This window comes from Mesoplodon mirus (genome assembly GCF_964341445.2).
Source record: "Mesoplodon mirus genome assembly, chromosome: 19".
In the NCBI taxonomy this organism is placed as follows: domain Eukaryota; kingdom Metazoa; phylum Chordata; class Mammalia; order Artiodactyla; family Ziphiidae; genus Mesoplodon; species Mesoplodon mirus.
Genome location: NC_138995.1, coordinates 38,964,931 through 38,980,950, shown reverse-complemented (window position 1 = coordinate 38,980,950; position 16,020 = coordinate 38,964,931). Strand labels below are relative to the sequence as shown.

Sequence of the window (16,020 nt, the reverse complement as noted above, 5' to 3'; positions counted from 1 at the left end):
ATAACCTGTGAATCTACTAGAAAGTGCTGAATTGTACACTTTAGATGGGTGAATTTCATGGTATGTGAATTATATGTTAATAAAGATGCTATTTTTTAAAAAGGAACAAGGATGTTCTCCATATACTGACAGAGAAAGTTCTCCACGACTATTGTTCTGTGCGAAAGTAAAATGCAGAACAGTGTATAAAACGTTACCATCTGCTTAAAGACAGTAGGGAGGAGATACAAGAATATATATTCTAGTAAATCAACTATACATCTACTTAAAAAAAAAAGACTATATATCCTAAATGCCTTTCTAGGTCTAAAGAACTTCCAGAAGGATCTCTACAGCACTAAACCCACTTATGAACTAGGAGGGGGACCCAGCAGATGGGACAAAGATGGGACGGAGACACTCCGCTGCAAATGTTTCAAAAATAGCTTTTGGTTTTTTATAATTTGTTTTTTGTTTTGGGGGGTTTTTTTTTGGCCATGCCCCGAGGCTTGTGGGATCTTTGTTCCCTGACCAGGGATTGAACACGGGCCACAGCAGTGAAGGCTCCAAGTCCTAACCACTGGACCACCAGGGAATTCCCCAAAAAGTACATTTTAAAAAATGTGTTAAAAAAAATAAGAGGACAGTTTCCACCATCACTCATCAGCGTAAACTGTTACTTGCAGCCGAATGCACACAAACTAAAAAGCTATTCAGTGGTAAAAGGAAGAACTGGGATTTGAACCCAGACTTCGGGACACCAAATCCTTGGACAGCCTTCCAGGACTCCCCACTGCCTCAACTCCAGTGTCCATGAAAATGCTGGGAAACTGGGCATCTGCTGGCACGACCTCCCTTCCCTCTACCCTTCCCCGGCAGAAATTCTTTTCTTCCTGAACTTGTCAGGAGCCTTCCCTAATCATGGCCCGATTTCTCTCACATGATGCTTGAGGCAGAACCACTGGGGAGTCCTGAGAAGTGGGAGCCTGAGGTCTACCCCACGAGGGCCAGGGAGCTGGGTGGGCAGGTCCTGAGCCAGCCATGGGTTTGTGGTCCTGGTTTCAAGATGTCACACTTCATCCTGTTTCTTAACAAATGCCCCCCCACCCTCCTCCAGGGCTTACTTACAAGCAGCAACGTCCGTCTAACCCTGTCTGTGCTCACCGTCTGGAGGGCTGCAGGGGAGTGGCTAACCGGCCTCCAGCTTCCTCTCGGGTCCCTTCTAAACTCAGCTCCCCACTCGGGCCAAAGAGGTCCATTTGATTTGAGGTCACGTGGTTTCCCCTTCCCAGGACTCTCCACTGCCCCACTCAACAAAACAGTGCTGGGGAGACAGCGGCAAGGACAACAGACATCCCTACTCTTCCTGGTGACGTTCTAGGGCAGGAGTCAGATGACAAACAGAGAACAGAGACATGGTGCCGAGAGGAGGAAAGCAAGAAGGCGGGAGAAAGGTGCTGTGGGGAGGGGGCGGGGAGGGCTCCGGGTGCATTTTTAGTGAAAGTGGTTGGGGCGGCCTCATAGAGAAAGGGGAGTCTGAGTTGATGTGCAGGAGGTAAGGGAAGGAGTGATTCAGACACCCAGGGAAGGGTGGTCCAGGAAGAAGGAACAGCAGATGCAAAGGTCCTGTGGCAGAAACATGCTGGGGTTGCTTGAGCAACAGCAAGGAGGTGAAGCGGGGTTGAGGAGACGATCAGGGTCAGCCACAGAGGGCCTGGTGGGCCGTGGTGAGGACTCGGGCTTTTATTCTGGGTGAGTCCAGGGACGTGACCTGACTTGGGTTTTCACAGGATCCCTCCGGCTGCTGAGTGGAGAAAGAATTGCACGAGGCAAGGATGGGAGCAGGGAGCCCAGAGAGGTGGCAATGGTGGCAGGGGAAGAGGCGAAAAGTGGTTGGAGTCTGGATTTGATGGCAAAGCAATAGGGCCTGCAGACGGATTGACCAGGAGGTAGGAGGTGTAGGGGAAAGAGCAGAGTCAAGGGCCCGCTGGAATTTGAGCCGGACAGCAGGGCAGAGCAGCTAAAAGTGGGCAGCCAGGCAGGATGTGAAGTGCACACGCACCCTTACACCAGCTCTCCTGGTTGATCAAGCAGCTGCTCCAGCTAAGGCCATTTCTCGCTAAGGTATTCTGATGGTCCCAAAGCTACTAATTATGTTATTAGGAGAGGGGTTGGCCTCCCACCCAGGACAAAGCAGGGAGGGCTGCTGCTCAGAGCCTCAGAGACAGAGAAAACTAGCTGAGATATGCAAGGCCTTCAAATCTTCCTCACCCAGCAGCTCTTTGTGTGTCTTGTTTCAGAATCTGGCCTTTCCCCAAAGTCTAAACTGAGATTGGCAGTTTACATCTGACTTTGAATCCTTAAACCATCTGGGGCTATATGGTGTAAGGTAGGGATCCCATTTCATCTCTTTCCAAATGAATGACTGGTTTTTGGTCCCCAGCTTGGTTTATTAAGTCTCTCCCTTCCCCATCAATGTGACCACTGGCCACTTTGGCCTCAGACCACATGTCCATATCTTGCCTGGCTCTCATCCTGGGCTCTCTGTTCTTTTCCATTGGTAAAATGTCAATTTCTATTTATTCCCTAATCTCGGAGATGAAACATATTCAGCTGGACGGGTAATCAATATATGCATTGATGCTGGGCAGAAGGTGATGGATAGTCCAGGCAGCAAGGTGCCTCAGAAGGGTACAAGGTCCCCAAAGCAGAGACCGTGATGTCCCTTTGCTTGACAATACATTCTCGAGTAACTTCACTTATATATCACGTTATCAACTTTTAATGAAACTATCTTCACAAGAAGAGACAGAAGGCATAAGAAAGTACTAACAAAGAAACCAAAACGTTACAAATCATAATCTACAGACACAAAAGGTCACATATCGTATGATGCCATTTCTAAGAAATGTCCAGAAAAGGTAAATCCATAGAGACAGAAAGCAAATTAGTGGTTGCCAGGGGCTGGGGGGAGGAGAAACAAAGAGAAACTGCTTAATGGGTATAGGGTTTCCTTTTGGGCAAACGAAATTATCCTAGATAGGTGGGTTGGCAGGAAACTAGATAGAGGTGATGGTTGCATAACATTATTAGCGTACTAAAAGCCACTGAACTGTGCACTTTAAAATGGTTAACTTTTTAAAATTGAAGTATAGTTGATTTACAATGTTGTGTTAGTTGCAGGTGTACAGCAAAGTGATTCAGATATATATATATATATATATATACATATAATTTTTCAGTTGCTTTTTCCCTTATAGGTTATTACAAAATATTGAGTATAGTTCCCTGTGCTACAAAGTAGGTCCTTGTTGTTTATCTCTTTTATATATAGTAGTGTGTATCTGTTAATCCCAAACTCCTAATTTATCCCTTCCCCCTCAAAATGGTTAATTTTTATGCTATGTGAATGTTATCTCAAAGAAAGAAAACACAGTTAATGTAAGCAGAAAATAAAGACGATGGTCCCATTCCTATTGTAAGCTGTTCCTATTGTAAGCTCTTTTTAAGCCACATTAAAAAGTAAAGTCAGGGACTTCCCTGGTGGCGCAGTGGTTAAGAATCCGCCTGCCAATGCAGGGGACTCGGGTTTGAGCCCTGGTCTGGGAAGATCCCACATGCCACGGAGCAACTAAGCCTGTGTGCCACAACTACTGAGCCTGCGCTCTAGAGCCTGCGAGCCGCAACTACTGAGCCCACGTGCCACAACCACTGAAGCCCGTGTGCCTAGAGCCCGTGCTCCGCAGCAAGAGAAGCCACTGCAATGAGAAGCCCGCGCACTGCAAGGAAGAGTAGCCCCCGCTCGCCGCAACTAGAGAAAGCCTGCGCAGCAACGAAGACCCAACGCAGCCAAAAATAAAGAAAAAAGAAAAAAAAAAAAAAGGAAAATCAGTGATGTTTTCAACAGAACTGGCAAAAAGCTGACTGAAACTTTAATTATCAAGAACATCATTCAAAATAGAGCCTTTAGGTTTTATCATTAGTAATGACTATTGATAAATATAATGCTATGTAAAATGTTTGATTTTTAAAAATCTTCCTCACCTGTTTTTAATCTACTTTTTATGTATTTTTTTATAATGTACCAAAGTGGAGTCATGTACGTATACAGTTTATAAAAAACAGGTGACGGTTAAGGCCTGGACTTTGGAGCCAGACCTTCTGGGTTCAAATGCCACTTAATTGATGTGTGACCTCAGGCGAGTCACTTCAGTCTCCCTTTCCCTATAGTTTCTTTCTCTATAAAATGGGATTAAAAGTAGTGCCCACCTCAGAGGGTTGTGAGGATTAAAACGAATGGATGCATGTAAATAGATATGCATTAGGCACATGCTTACCATTTTTACTGCCACGAGTGTAGAATCACAAGTATTATGGCCTCCGCCAGGCGATCAAGGTCAACATCAGCCATGATAAGTCAAGGGCATAGTATGTACCTTTGATGTGATAAGATGGGAAGGGCACTTTATCTCTGTGGTCTTCCTCCCAAACCCCCTAACCCCTTATCGAATCACGAGAAAGACATCAGACTAATCCCGAGAGAGGCACATTCTCCAAAATCCCTGGCCAGTTGTGCCCCAAAATGTCGAGGTCATCAGCAGTAAGGAAAGTCTGAGAAACTGTCACAGCCAAGAGAGGTCTAAGGAGACATGAGGACGCAGTGTAATGTGGTGTGCTGGGTGGAGTCCTGGAACAGAAAAAGGACATTAGGGGGAAACTAAGGAAATCTGAATCAATTCTGGAGTTGGGTTCATAGTGATGTTGGTTTTTCTCTGTGACAAACATCAACCAGGTTCTGTCCCCTCTGTCCCCCTGATTCTGCCCTGGTTCTCCTACAATCTCATCCCCACATGGTGACCAAAGGGATCATGTTAGAATGCAAGTCCGCTCACACGTCCCTCCTCTGCTCGGAGCTCTCCCATGGCTCCTGCCTCACTCTGAATCAAAGTCCAAGTTCTTACTGTGACCATCTGCCCCCATCCCACCTCTGCCCTCACCTCTCACCCTCTCTCCCTCCTTCACTCCCCTCCACCCACACCAGCCTGCTCCACATTCCTCCAATGCACCAGGCACACACCTGCCTCAGGACCTTGGCACCAGATCGGTGAGGCTCAACCTGATTCTGTTGGCAGTCGTGATCCCCACCCCCTCACCCAGCACTTCCACCTCCCTCTCCTGCTTTGCTTTACTTCAAAGCTCCGATTACTAGCTCACGTGTGACTCTGATTTGTCTTATCTATTGCCTGGCTCTGCAAGGAGGAGCGGGTGAGCCCAGGTTTCGGTCTGTTTTGTTCCCTCTGTGTAAACATGGACTGAATGACAAGGGGGACCGTTCTCCGTGGTCACAGCTGATTCTGAACAGAGTAGGTGTGTGACCAGGTTTGGGGGTGGGCGTGGTGGGCAGGGGGGGCACATCACAGGCTGACCAGGGAACCATCGGGCAGGGCTCACAGTGGGGGACCGGCCACTGGGATGAGAGCAAGGCCCAGGGGCCCAGAGGGAACCTGTCAGGGGCAGATGGGAGAGGAGGTGAAAGGTCACAGGTGGGGGAGGGGTGGAATTGGGCCCCACCACAGAAAGCTGCTCAGAGAAGGGAGAACTGAGCAGAGGTGCTGATGGGGCCGATGCCATAGAGAACGTCTCAGAGACAGACTCGGAGAGAGAGAGGAGGTGGGCGCATCTTCCCAGGACAGTGGGGGGATGCTCCACAGGACTTACCCACCCGCCCCACCCTGCACACCAACCCAGGAGGCAAATTAAGCCAATCAGTCTACACCAGTGGCTCCTGCCCCAAATGCCAGGAGCCACCCCAATATGGAAGACAATAAAAACTCCAGGCAAGTGTGCAGAATGTGTACAGACACCACCCGGATGAACCCTGTCAAGCTGGTTAGGAACCCTCCACAGGGACAGGATGCCCAGACAACACCCGCATCCCCACCGACATCGTGGACGGCTCGTTCACAGGTGCTGTGGAAGAGAACATCTCTCAAGTCCACAGAGCAAGAGCTAAAGAACCAACAACAGCAGCAGGGACTGCCATGATGGCTTTCAGCCCTCACTCAGAAAGGAGGGTTCTAGAACATGCGATGGGGGGGCACACCTCCGTCAAGAAGGGAGGGGAGTCTACAGACAATTTCTACCTGGCATCACACAGAGCCTGCGGCTACTCTAAGTCCACCCTTATGAATAATGGGGCAGATGTAGAACATTCTAGAATGTTCACAGCACCCTTGAACTGGAAACAACCCAGATGTCCATCAACGGAAGAATGCACGAATACGCTGCGGTCCATCACATAATGGAATACTACACAGCAACGAAAAAGGAACAAACTACTGGTATGTACAACATGGAATCATCACACCAACATCGTGTTGAGTGAAAGAAAACACCACTGTACGGTTTCATGTGTAAAGTACACACCCACTTTTAACTATGGAGTTAGAATCAGGATGGCGGTTCCCTGGGGGTCGGAGGGGTGGGGGGCAGATGGAGGGGCCAGAAAGGGTTGGGGCATCTTTTGGCAGGAGGTCATGTTCTGGGCGTTTTTTGTGTGTTTTGTTTTTAAATCTGGGAGCCAGTTACATGGGTGTGGCCAATGTGCAAAAAATTCATCCAACTGGACATTTATGATGTGTGCTCTTTTCTCCATGTTGTAATTCAACAACAAGTTCCCCCAAAGGGGGAGAAGACAGAAGAATACAAAAGAATAACTGTCTTCCTCATCTACTACTGGTAGAATGTAACATGGTGTGATCGCGTGGGAAACAGTCTGGCAGCTCCTCGAAGGGTTAAACAGAGTTACCCTATGACCCAGCAATTCCACTCCTGGGTACATTACCCAGGAAACATGAAAATATGTATGCACTGAAAAACATGTACACAAATGTTCACAGCAGCATTATTCATAATGGCCAAAAGGTAAAAGCAATCCAAATGCCCATTAACTGATGGATGGAGAAACAAAATGTGGTCCATCCACACAACGGAATATTACTCAGCCACGAAAAGGAATGAAGCACTGACACATGCTACAGCATGGATGAACAGAGAAACCATCATGCCAAGTGAAAGAAGCCAGGCACAAAAGACCACATATTATATGATTCTCTTTATATGAAATGCCCAGAATAGACAAATCCATAGAGACAGAAAGTACATCAGTGGTTGCCAGGCCTGGGATGGATGGGAGTGGCGGGGGTGGGTGATGGCTCAGGGGCACAGTGTTTATTTTGGGGGTGATGAAAATGTTTTAAATTGAAATGGTGATGGTTACACATCTCTGCGAATGTACCATAAACCAGAGTCGTACATTTTAAATGGCTGAATTGTATGATACGTGAACTGAAGCTCAATAAAGCTATTTAAAAACAAAGTAACTGTGAGAGCGTTAGTTGATCATTGCTAGGCGGAAGACACGTTTTCTACTCTTCTGTATGAACCCTCTATTTCAAAATTAAAAAAAAAAGAAAACTAGCAAACATGTACTGACCACACCCAGGCACCTGATTATTCCCATTTTACAGAATGAAAATTGAGGCAACACCCCCCGAGCATGCCCCAGGTCACAGAGTAGGTCTGCCTGGAAGCCGGGCTTTTGGTTGTTAAGTGGCTGGGTCCTCCCGATACCCTGCTGGTTCTAGGGGGCAGAAGCATGAGAGACTGCTTTTGGGGTGTGGCTGGGACAGACCTTCCAGCCCTCTCCCCTGTGCATTTGCTTCAGCAAATGCCTCCTACTGCTTTGCTGAAATCATTCCTTCCTTCAATTCAAAAATCAATAAATATTTCCCGAACCCACATTATGCCTGAATTTCTTCAGCGGCCTCCTCAACAGTCTCCCCACCCCCACTCCCAGTCTAGAGATCTGGTTTGATCCTGAGTCACCTCCTGTCCCTCCTCTGCCCTGAATCCGAGCAGAGTTCTTGTTTCACTCGGAGTCAAAGCAAACTCCTCACTGAGGCCCACCAGGCCACATAGGAACTGGCCCTGCTCCCACTGCCCCCATTCCCTGCCCTCCCTCCTTTTTCCACTCAGCTCCAGCGACATGGGCCTCCTCAACTTTCTTCTCCCTTGCCTGTCTGTCCAGGGCCACCTGGCAGGGGACTGTTCCCAGTTTCTTTTGGGGGGGAATGAAAATGTTCAAAAATTGATTGTGGTGATGGTCGTACAACTCTGTGAATATACGAAGAGCCACTGGTGAAATGGAGGGTATACGAATTACATCCCATAAAGCCATTTAAAGAGAAGCACCAGAGGAGGCATAAGGTGGGAACGGGGATGCCTGGGTGCTTGCAGAAGAGACAGGGTGGTCTTGAGAGGTATCTGAATTGGGATGTAGGCTGGTGGGGGGAGTCACCACAGCGGCACATCAGCTGGGGGGCCTCAGTTAGCTGCCCGCCACTTGGAAAGCCAGCAGGATCTCTGAAAAGACCCCAGTGTAGTGACTTTGTCAACTTTACAGAACACACCTACTGCAAATAACAAGAATGGACTCACATGTTGTGAGAAAATGTTCACAACACATATATCAGACCAGGACATATATTCAGAAATACTACAACACAATAAGAAGACCAACAACCCAATTTAAAAATGAGCGAAAGGAGACCTACAAATGGCGCATAAGCCAATGAGATATTCGACATCTTTAGTCAGGAGGGAAATTTCAATTAAGACCATAGTGACACCACTACATACCCATCTGAAAATTTATAAGACTGATAACAGCAAGTGGTGGTGAGGATGTGGAGCAACTGGAACTCTTATGCACGGCTGGGGGTGATGTTAAATGTTCCGGGCACTTTGGAAAATGGCTTGACAGTTTCTAATAAAGTTAAACGTATCCTCATCCAACCCAGCCATTCCACGCCTAGGTCTCTACCCAAGAGAAAGGATGGCATATGTCACACAATGATTAGTACCCGAATGTTCACAGCAGCTTCATGTGTGATGGCCAAACACTGGCAACAGCCCAAAGGTGCACCCACAGCCGAAAGGATAAACACATCGCAATGTATTATATCTGCACAATGGAATTACTGCACAGCAACAAACAAAAAGGAACGTACCACTAAGATGTGCAACATAGATGAACCTCAAAATCACTGTGCTGGGTGGCAGGAGCCAGACACCAAAGAATACAGGCTGTGTGATTCTACTTACATCAAACGCTAGAAAATGTTCTGTGCCTTGACTGGGAAGGCGGTTACACAATAGTACTGATTTGTCAAAATGCAACCAATAAGTACCCTTAAAATGGATGCATCACTTGGGGGGAGGGATAAATTAGGAATTTGGGATTAACAGATACACACTACTATATATAAAATAGATACACAAGAAGGACCTACCGTATAGCACAGGGAACTACGCTCAGTATCTTGTAAGAATCTATAATGGAAAAGAATCTGAAAAAGAATATATATATATGGGGCTTCCCTGGTGGCGCAGTGGTGAAGAATCCGCCTGCCAATGCAGGGGACACAGGTCGAGCCCTGGTCTGGGAAGATCCCACATGCCACGAAGCAACTAAGCCTGTGTGGCACAACTTCTGAACCTGTGGTCTAGAGCCCACGAGGCACAACTACTGAAGCCAGTGAGCCACAACTACTGAAGCCCGCGCGCCTAGAGCCTGTGCCCCGCAACAAGAGAAGTCACCACAATGAGAAGCCCGCGCGCAGCAACAAAGACCCAATGCGGCCAAAAATAAATAAACAAATGAATGAATGAATGAATAAATAAATAAAAGAATATACATATGTACAACTGAATCACTTTGCTGTACACCTGAAACATGGTAAATCAACTACACTTCAATTTGAAAAATTAAATTAAAAACATTTTTAAATGGATGTATCACATTAAATATAAATTATATCTTAATGAAGTTCATTACAAAACAAAAACAAAAACAGGCTCCAACTCCAGACTGCCTGGTTCAAACTGTGGCTCCACAAGTTACCAGCTGTGAATTGGGGCAAGTATCTTCACTTCCCTGCCTCAGGACCTTTGCACTTGCTGTTCTCTGTCAGGAACACCCTTCCTGCAGATAGCTACGGGGCTTCCAGCTCACCTTCTTCAGGTCTTTGCTCAAATGTCACATTTTCAGCGAGGGCAGGTTAAAATGACCACTCGCACCACCAGCCCTCTCCACCCACTTTCCCTTTTGCTCCACTGCATTCAGTACCTTCTGATGAGTCCTATCATGGGTCTCCCCCACCAGCCAGCCAGTCCCCAGACAGCGGGGATTTTTGTCTTGTTCATGCTATATCCTCCCTCCTAGAATAGTGCCTGGCACACAATAGGCACTTAGTAAATAACTGCTGAATAAGTGAGCTAAGGGATACATGCTACTCCCATTTGGGGATGTGAATTGCAAAATGCCCAATAAGTATCTAGTCAAGGAAAGAAGGAGAAAGCACAAGGGAAGATGGAAAGAAATGGGCTTCACCACTAACCTCAAGGATCTGAAGCTCAGAGAGGCAAAGGCACTGGCCCCAAGTCACACAGCAAGGAAGGGGTGGAGCTTGGGTCCCCACTGGGCAGGCTGACACCACCAACTACCTACACTGCACACTGCACGCTGCCCCAGAGAAGGGCATGAGCCCAGACTACCATGAAGCCCAGATTTCCTCCCCTGAATGACAGGCAGCAAGAAGGACTGGCGGTCTCTGTACACAAAGACTACTCAGTCAAGACAGAGAAAGCAGGGGCAGAGAAAACAGGCAGGGAAGAGGGAAGGAGAGTGTTTCGGGGAAAATTAAAGACAAGCCAGTGAAAACCAGTGGTCCCATCCGCCAAGTGGAAACAGAGATGAGAATTTAGATGCACACCCCCACCCCATTTAAAGATGTTCAACATCATTAGCCATTAGAGAAATGCAAGTCAAAACCATAATGGGGGGTTTCCCTGGTGGCGCACTGGTTAAGAATCCACCTGCCAATGCAGGGGACACGGGCTCGAGCCCTGGTCCAGGAAGATCCCACATACCGCGGAGCTACTGAGCCTGTGCGCCACGACTACTGAGTTTGCACTCTAGAGCCCACGTGCCACAACTACTGAAGCCCACGTACCTAGAGCCCGTGCTCCGCAATAAGAGAAGCCACCGCAGTGAGAAGACTGCGCACCGCGACGAAGAGTAGCCCCCGCTCACCGCAACTAGAGAAAGCCCATGCGCAGCGACAAAGACCCAATGCAGCCAAAAATACATTTAAAAAATTTTAAAAACAAAACATAATGGGATACCACCTCACACCCAGTAGGATGGTTATGTTAGAAAAGAGATATTGGAATCCTCATGCATTACTGGTGGGAAAGTAAACTGGTGCAGCCGCTGGGGGAAAAGGTCTGGCAGTACCTCAATACCTGAACACAGAATTATCATTTAACCCAGGAATTCCACTCCTAGGTATAGACCCAAGAGAATTAACATACATCCACACAAAGACTTGTGCACAAATGCCCATACCAGCGTATTCACAAGAGACAAAAAAGTGGCAACAACCCAAATGTCTATCAATGGATAAATAAAACCTGGTATATTCATATAATAGAACATTAATCAGCCAGGAAAAAGAATGAAGCACTGATCCATGCTACGACATGGACGAACCTTGAAAACATTATACTCAGTGAAAGATGCCAAGTACAAAAGGCCACACACATACTGGATGATTCCATTCATGTGAAATGTCCAGACAGGCAAATCTATGGAAACAGAAAGTAGATTAATGGTGATCACGGGCTTGTAGTGGGGAAGGAGGGCTGGGGGAAATGAGGAGATTTCTCATGGAAATGGGATTTCTTTTGAGGGTGATGAAAATATTCTAGAATCAGATAACGGTGATGGTTGTACAACCTTGTAAATATACTAAAAACCACTGAACTGTATACTTTCAAACTGAATTTTATGGCATGTGAATTACATCTCCATAAAAAAAAGTAATTAAAAAAAGCACATCCCTTGATGATACCAAATGACCATAATTTTTACTAGGTTTGACAATGTCATTGTGGCTATGTAAGAAAATGCTTAGTTTTGCTTTTTAAATACACACTTGAGTTTGTAGAATTAAAATGACAGGAGATCTGGGATTTGCTTTAAAATATTGATACTTCAACAGCAACAAAAAAGATATCGATACAAGCAAGTGTGGCCAGATCTCCATCTATGGAACCTGGGGATAAGTAAGGAGGGTTCATTATGCAGTTCTCTCTAATTTTGTATACAGTTGGAATTTTTCATTAATAAATTTTATTTTCTTCTGCACACCCTTTGCCCCAGCAATTCCACCTCTGGGCTTTTAACTTACACGGTACGCACATTGCTTGCATTCATGCAAATCAACAGTGGTACACACGGTACCTCACTGTAGTCTTGTTTGTGATAGCCTAGAACTAACCTAAGTGTCCAGCAGATGGGGACTGCTTCAGCAAGCTAGGGCCCTCCAATGGAATAAATACCATGCAGCTGAGAAAGACACAGAACTTGACAAGTTAGAACCTCCAGGATATATCATTAAAAGCTAAAGGCAAAGGGCAGAACAGTGTTAGAATAACTTGTCATTAGTGCCTTAAAAAATGGGGGGAGGTGGGGCATGAAGAGAGACGGAGGGAGGGAAGGAGGGGGAAGGAGAGAGAGAGAGAGAGAGAGAGAGAGAGAGAGGGAGAGATGCTTACACATGCACAGAATGTCTGTTTGAAAAGAGGCCCCCAAACAATAACCATTTACCTCTGGGAAGAGGATATGGGTACAGATAGCTGGGAGGTGGGAGAGGGAGGGAGACTCTTGACTAGAAATCTCTGATATTATTCGAGTTTTCTACTTGGGTGCGTTGTTCCTATTTAAAAAAAAGAAAAAAAAATTTTTTTAAGCCCCAAAGAAAAGCTGTTTCCTACATGTGGCCCTGTCCCCACACATCTCCCCTGGGGCTGGATTAGAAGGATCAGGTTGTCCCCTCTGTTCCCTCCCAGGGGTGGGAGGCCAGGCAGGGCTGAGGCGTTCCTGCTGGGAGAGCAGAACCGCCCTGTGGGACTGCCCAGGGCTCCCTGGAAAAGATTTCCAGACTCCTAAGCCCTGGGCTGAGGCCGGGGGAGGAGGAGATACAACACAAGAAGAACAGGAAGACTAGGAAGAGAAAGGAAAAGAGGAAGGGGAGGCGGGGAGGGAGAGAGGGAAAGGGAAGCCTGTGTACCTGTAAGCACACAAAGGAAGAACAGGCCTGGGCAGGGGGTGGCTGGAAATGCCATCTTCCACCTCAACTGAAGAAATAGCCACCAAGTAGCTTTATTCATAGTTGACAAAAAGTGGAAACAACCCAAATGTCCACCAATTGACAAGCGGATAAACCAGATGCGGTACATTTGTACAACAGAATATTATTCAGCCATGAAAAGGAATGAAGCACTGATCCATGCTACAACATGGATGAACCTTGGAAACAATACATGAAATGAAAGCAGCCAGACGCAAAAGACCACATCTTGCACGATTCCATTTGTACGAATGTTCAGAAAAGGCAAATCCCCAAAGACAAAGTAAATTAATGGTTGCCAGGGATTAGAGGAAAATATACAGGGTTTCCTTTTGAGTGAAATTGTTCTAGAACTAGATTGTGAGGATGGTTGCACAACTCTGTAAATGTACTAAAACCCACTGAGTTGTACGCTTAAAGGGGAGAAATTAATGGCATGCAAATATCTCAATGTTTAAAAAGAAAGAAAAAAAGGAATGAAGCTCTGACACATGCTACAACATGGATGAACCTTGAAAACACACTGCATGAAAGCCAGACCCAAAAGGCCGCATAGTGTAGGGTTCTATTTATAGAAAATGTCCACAACAGGCAAATTCATGAGACAGAAAGCAGGTTAGGGGTTGCCAGGGGCTGGATGGAAGGGGGAATGGGGAGCAACTGTTAAGGAGACGGGGTTTCCATTTGGGGGGATGAAAATGTTCTGGAACTAGATTGTGGGGATGGCTGCACAACTCTGCGGATGTACCAGAAAACCACTGAACTGTATGCTTTAAATGGGGGAATTTTATGGTATGTGAATTATATCTCAGTAAAGCTGCTCAAAATTTTAAGCAAGCAAAAACGGAAGGAAGGGAGGAAGGGAGGGAGGGAGAGAGGGAGGGAGGGAGGGAGGAAGGAACTGGTCACATGGCCCATCCCCACCCCCACCCCCACCTGGACCATGACTCCCAACCTGTACTTACCAGGCTGCACATCCTCCCAGAACATGTTCCCTCAGCACGGCCCCCGCCCCTCAAACGCATGGGGCAGCGCCGGGACCCCCGCCTCCAGCCCTGGATGAATTTCCTGGGTGCCCTCCATGACCCAGGTGGGACACCCCCAGCACGGCCCTGGGTCACTTCCCTCTGTACCCACTACTGGCCCTGGGATGGGGGCGCCACGTGTGAGAGGTGAGTGTGAAGCTTTAGCCTCTCATTCCATCCACCACACCCCGCCCCCCAACCCCACCAAAGCCAAAAATGGGCAAGAAAACACAGAAACCACAGAGGCATGTGAAATGTGCTGGGTTTGTAGAATTTTCTAAGTGTGACAAGTGCTGATTTCGGAGGCAGAAATACCTTTATACTTCAAAACACAAAACCAAGCAAACATAGAAACCTTTAGACTTCAACAAAAAGTGAAAACACACACACACATAGCAAGTCAGGCCAGAGGGACCTGAGGGAACCCCCCCTCTGCCCCGCCACGCTCTGCGGTGCCTTGGGAGATTAAGTTGGTTAGGAGGTGAGATTTAGCACTGTTATTTCAGCAGGGGGGACAGAAAAACCCACACAGTTCCTAAGCGATTCTTTTTTTTTTTTTCTAAGCGATTCTTTTATGAAATAATAATCTATAGACATATGTTCTCACGTCAAGCAACCAAGCTATTGATTCCACAGAATTCCTGGGAACAGCTTTCCCAGCTCGGTTCTCTCCCTCCCACCCGACCCCCACCCAGACCCTCTCTTACAACACCTGGTGGACAATTCACCTTCCCAAAATGCTGATGAGCGGAAGCTGCTTTCCCACTGGGCAGGGAGAAAAAACCACAAAACCAAAACATGTGCATTCATTCACTCAACAAATATTCAGTGAACACCCACTATGCCCCAGGCCCTGGGAGACCCCTCATAGAGCTAAATTCTCCTGGAAGAAGCAAACCATAAATTGGTAAACAAAGTCATCTACGACGTGATATTGGCTAGTGGCAAGTGGCCAGAAGGAGCTCAAAAAGCAGGCATGATGGGGAAGGGGAGGCTTTAGTTTTAAAACAGGGTGGTCAATACATGTGACACTGAAGCAGAGACTGAAATGAAGGGAGCCGTGCAAATAGATGCGGGAAAAGCATCCCAGGCTGAGGGAACAGTGAGTGCAAAGGCCCCAAGGCAGGAATGTGCCTGACAGGCACCAAGAACAACTAGATCACTGTGAGGTGGGGGGAGGGCGCTGGGAAGGACATCAGAGAAGTAGCTGGGGCGGGGGGGTCGGGGGGGCAGTAAGCACGGGAAGCCAGTAGATTTTGTCCTAAGTGTTCTAACCTTCCAGAGTTGCCCCAATGCCTCCAACACGCTTCTGGAACTGGGCTTGGGACACATGGGGAACTGAGGTGGTACGCTCTCAGGAGCGTAGAAGTTGCCCATAGGGTTCCTCACATTTCTACTTTCATTTTCAGCGCTTTTCAAATTGTGAGTTGGAAAATTTGAGCAGTGATGAAATCAGTATAGTGAGTCTCAACCATCACTGAAACAAATGAAGGAAAAAGAACAGAGTAAAATTGAAAAAACAGATTGAATGACTCAAAGGTGGTTTAGCTAAGTATTCCACAAAACTTTGTTTCAGGTGTGTGTGTGTGTGTGTGTGTATCTCTCCTGGATCATGGTGTGAAATATATATGTCTTATCAGAGACTGCAGGTCCAAAGGTCAGGAAAACAGCTAATCCAGATGCCTCCTCCCATAGATCTGAGACCTTCCCACTCATTCCACTGGCCACCCAGGGCATCTACAAATACACACCCACTATGG

The 16,020-nt window shown here is 47.0% G+C and overlaps 1 protein-coding gene across 21 annotated transcripts in view; it reads right to left on the bottom strand.

The window, feature by feature from the left end:
* LOC309794496 (BRD4-interacting chromatin-remodeling complex-associated protein-like) overlaps positions 1 to 16,020 on the bottom strand; it is an 85,273-nt gene that overhangs the window by 46,425 nt on the left and 22,828 nt on the right. For 2 of the 21 annotated variants that reach the window (XR_014292078.1, XR_014292092.1), the window contains exon 2: positions 15,536 to 15,737. The exons of 18 other annotated variants lie outside the window; for them this stretch is intronic. The gene's annotated coding sequence lies outside the window, so the exon portion shown is untranslated. Of the gene's footprint in view, positions 1 to 14,200; positions 14,338 to 15,535; positions 15,738 to 16,020 lie in introns of those variants that run through there. One more of the 21 variants, XR_014292094.1, reaches the window with a different exon arrangement.